Below are 5088 nucleotides of genomic sequence, written 5' to 3'. Positions count from 1 at the left end.
TCTGGCTGACTTGCTACGAATTCACCCAATTCGCCCAGACTAATTGATCTCCTTTTATAAATCGATACCAAGGTCCAAAATCTCGTAACGGGGACTTGAACCCGCACTGTGGTGAGCCGAAGCTGACAGCAGGTTGACGAGGGCTTTGTACACCGCCATAGAAACCTGACAACGTGTGAATGGAATGGATAGGTAGGGTATTTATCACTGACAAATTGACATAAGAATTTCCTCGAGTCTCATGTGATTATCCAGCAATTATTCTTCCTGTGTTGTGGCTACAGATTGGTCCACCTGTTGAGCTGTCAAACCTCGAGTAGCTAACCAACAACGCAAGCCGGCAAACAACCTGGAAGAAGCATGCTGACTATTGTCATGTATAAGCCATAATGAGCAAGCATATGCTCACACGAGCACAGATGGTGGGTGTCACAACTCCGATATACAACGCTTTTTCTTCCTGACACATGTGCAGTGTTTAGTCATACTGTGTTGACACGTGTGTGTTTATTGATCATGTCGAGATAGGAAATAGGTACCTGGATTGATAGACACGCTGAAACTGTGAGTGTAATAATAATCGACGGGTAGACATGCATTCCTGTCGTATATAATGGACGGCTAGATATGCATTCCTGTCGTATACAATCGAGGGGTAGACATGCATTCCTGTGGTATATAGTGGACGGGTAGATATGCATTCCTGTAGTATATAATGGACGGGTAGACATGCATTCCTGTGGTATATAATGGACGGGGAGATATGAATTCCTGTCTTATATAATGGACGGGTAGATATGCATTTCTGTATTATATAATGGACGGGTAGACATGCATTCCTGTAGTATATAATCGACGGGTAGACACGCATTCCTGTGGTATATAGTGGACGGGTAGATATGAATTCCTGTCGTATATAATCGACGGGTAGATATGCATTCCTGTCGTATAATATGGCCTGGTACACAGGCATTACTGTAGTATATAATAGACGGGTAGATATGCATTCCTGTCGTATAATATGGCCTGGTAGACAAGCATTACTGTAGTATATAATAGACGGGTAGATATGCATGTTGGTGAGTAGCATGACAAAAGGTCCCCATGGGAATATGTAGGCATATTATGACAGACAAGGGGCTCCTTTCATGAAGCAACCTTTATCTGTCGGACTTACGATCACCTTAGTGCTTTGTGAAAGGAGGCCTAGTGATGTACAACGAACGGGTACATATGCAGGTAATATAGAACACATGGAAGACAGGCGGATCGATCCAACTAACACTCTTGTACACAGCCTGTTGAACATTCCAACATGTAATTAATTCAAAGACATCTCGCCCACCCCGTGTGATGACCTCTGACCCACAGATCCCCGGTTCAAAGACAACGGTTCAGGCCCGGTCAAGGTCAACTGACAGGTAGAGAGAGTTCAGCTTCAACTCTTATACCGATTAATCAGTGTGTTTCCTGTAAATTAATTACAAGAATACCCTCCTCGTTACAATCTGTCTGGAGTCCAGGTGTGATGAATCACTTGCTTGGCACCCACGGTTATCGCTCTTTGTTCTAGTCAAAGCCATTTCAGTTAAGATGGCCTTGACAAAAAAACACGCACTGCCATCCTGAGAATGTATGTAATGATCGTAATAAGCTGTTGACGAGAAGAAGCCGACGTGTACACAAAACAACTTTCACATCATCACACCGATTGGAGGCGAAACGGACATGTATCAACTATCTACTTATCTTCTAGGGCAACCATTCTTTTGGCTGTTGTTCAGATGACTTCCTGGTACGATGGTAGTAGGGTGTCCAGGCCGTGGTAACAGAAATACCTGGGAGAGTGCAGAAGTAGCTGGAGTACTACCTATATAGAAGTGGAAGCAGTAATAGTAGTGGTGGCGGTAGTGGTGGCGGCAGTAGTAGTAGTAGTAGTAGTAGGTAATAGTAGTAGTAGCAGTGGCAGTAGTGGTGGTGGTGGTAGGAGAAGGAGGAACTTAGTGGTAGTGGTGGTAGTAGTAGTAGCAGCAGTAGTGGTAGTAGTGTAGTAGTAGTAGTAGTAGGTAACAGTAGTAGTAGCAGTGGCAGTAGTGGTGGTGGTGGTAGGAAAAGGAGGAACTTAGTGGTAGTGGTGGTAGTAGTAGTAGCAGTGGCAGTAGTGGTGGTAGTAGTAGTAGTAGTATAATGGGGAAGACGGGCTAGTAGGGGGAGGAACTTAGTGGTAATAGAAGCAGCAGAATTATTGTTGTTTAACGCCGTACTAAGCAATATTTCAGCTTATAACGGCGGTCTGTACATGACGTCATCCAGTGACTGACATCATGAGTATCAGTTTACAGTCGGCATACGGTGACAAACATCACACAAGCCAGCCAGCCTGACCAACAGATCCAGTTGTGTGATGCTGAGACCAATTCTAAGCCCGTTATTCACGGACAATTCAGTCCTGGCACTTCCTCCTGTTTCCTGATTTACTGTACCCACAGAAACGCTTGGCAAACTTGCTGAGATGACATTTTTTAAGAAATGACGTAGTGGAGGTGCAGCAGTAGCAGCAGCAGTAGTAGTAGTAGTAGTAGTAGTAGTAGTAGTAGTAGTAGTAGTAGTAGTAGTAGTAGTAGTAGTAGTTTTGTTAGTTTGAATTTGAGCAATATTCCATCTATATGTAATATCGACTCAGTAATCGAGTGTGGACCAGACAATCCAGTGATCAACAGTATGAGTATCGATCTGCGCAATTGGGAACCGATGACATGTGTCAACCAAGTCAGCGAGCCTGACCACCCGATCTGTTAATCGCCTCTTACGACAAGCAAGGGTTGCTGAAGATCCATTCTAACCGGGATATTTACGGGTTAGCAGCAGCAGAAGCAATGGTAGTAGTAGCAGCAGCAGTAGTAGTTGTTCTTTTTCTTCTTGATGATGATGATGATGATTTATAGTATCAGGCAAAGGCTGCCCTCTGTTGGCATCAGACTATGGTCATCATATGACTAAGTGGAGCTACAATGAGAGAACATGTTATCTGCTATGCCCCCTGTACTTGAATGACAGCTTCGCACGCCTCGTGTGAATCACTGATCTTTAAAGTAACCCATGCGAATAAAATCTTTACACCTTCATAAAAATATCCCCTAATGTCTTTCTAATTACACGCATTCTGACCATCAGGGAATTTTCTCCACATGCTGGACACTGCACTGGCCACACACGTGCAATATTCAGTTGTAGTCATGCATGTAATCAACATTCCGAGATCGCCATGCACGTGCGGCACGTGAATTCATCACGTGACCCGCCGATGTAATTACAGTTGTCCAGTCTGGGCGAGTCTGTTAAGTCTGGCCGTTCTGTGACCACACGTGTCATCACTCCCAGACGATTTGATTGGCTCATTAGTGTTAGGCGGTGCCGCAGGGCGAGACCGTATGATTCATACACAACAGTTCATAACACGACAACCCCTCTGTTTATGGCGTCAAGTTTAAGGTGTGACAAGTTTTGCTGTGAGCGATACGATATTTTTATCACAGATACTAGAAAAATAGAACGCGGAATATATAATTATTTTCCATCGTGACATGATATTTAGGAATTTTCTCAAATCATGACATCAAGTGGTGGTTCCTGGTCTAAACCAGGAAAACATCGAGTTTAACTATAAATTGTTTAAGGCTGTATTTAGAAGAACACAGTTGACTTACATATTTAGTATTATTTACACCTTGTCAAACTGTTGATTGTAACCAACTGTGCAGTCTTTCCACACTTATCAGTTGTGTGGAAATATATTTAATGAATGATTAGGTGCCTGACTTTGAGGATATGGATTCGAATCCCGGATGGGACTCAACCCAACAAAAGTACTAGAATATGTACTTTACTGAGAAAGTGTAATCCCAAATATAACATGTGTTACATTTAATGAAGAAAACATAGTGCCATTTGACATTTAACGAACACGTCGTCTCTGACCTTAACAGCTCCATTGAACCCGGTCACTCACTCACTCGGTGATCACATACATATACTACCAGAATGAAATATAGACCATCTATTTGTTTCCTACTATCATAGTTAATCAATCTGTAGTTATAATTCCATGTGCAAATAAATGATTACGGTTGGCGTCAATACCACACACTGCCTATAGACAGTGTAAACAGTTTAATCAAATGTTATATTTTTGTTCTGTAACGGAAACAATTAATCTGCATACCGAGACAAACGTGATTTGCTCTGTGTTCCACTTCATGATATGACATCCTTAAACAGAGAGGGTTTACAAACATTTATATATACCAGCACAGTATGATATAACATCCTTAAACAGAGAGGGTTTACAAGCATTTATATATACCGGCACAGTATGATATAACATCCTTAAACAGAGAGGGTTTACAAACATTTATATATACCGGCACAGTATGATATAACATCCTTAAACAGAGAGGGTTTACAAACATTTATATATACCTGCACATAATGAAATTCTTATTTATATCTTCAAGTATCAGAGATTATTTCGAAACACAATAATGGGATCCGAACCCGAACGACTTCATTCTTGTGTTGGTGACTTCGTGTCTAAATTCCCATCTTACTTTCATCTTGGTGCACGTGACCATTTTGTACATATTCAAAAAAGTTTACGTTATCAAAGTGTTCCAGTATATGAATACACAATGCCATTGAGAAAGTGGTGAAATATAACCTATGCTATATTTGAGAGTATATCTTATCATTTTATCATTATACTTTTCGTGTTGAGTCCAATCTGAAATTCGAGAAGGTTTAATCCAAAATATCACATATATTAAGTATAGTATATATATGAGTCGTGATGAACCGAAGCCGTGAGAATGTCTCAGCTCGTATAACTTTTAACATCTGACGACAACGCGGGCAGACATTTGCCCGGTATTAATCCTATACCCACATTTGACACAACAGTATCTGATAAGCCCCACCCTATCGCGCTTGTCGGAATCAAACAGCTTTGAAGACGCAACCCAGTCGTCAGATTACACGTCCACACAGCGTTCTACTGATAACACGTCATGATATCAGATCCTCTCATCGGCG

This window comes from Haliotis rubra, unplaced genomic scaffold, assembly GCF_003918875.1.
Source record: "Haliotis rubra isolate DU_JTF1 unplaced genomic scaffold, ASM391887v1 Scf40, whole genome shotgun sequence".
Classification (NCBI taxonomy): Eukaryota; Metazoa; Mollusca; class Gastropoda; order Lepetellida; family Haliotidae; genus Haliotis; species Haliotis rubra.
Note: the sequence above shows the minus strand (reverse complement) of the source record.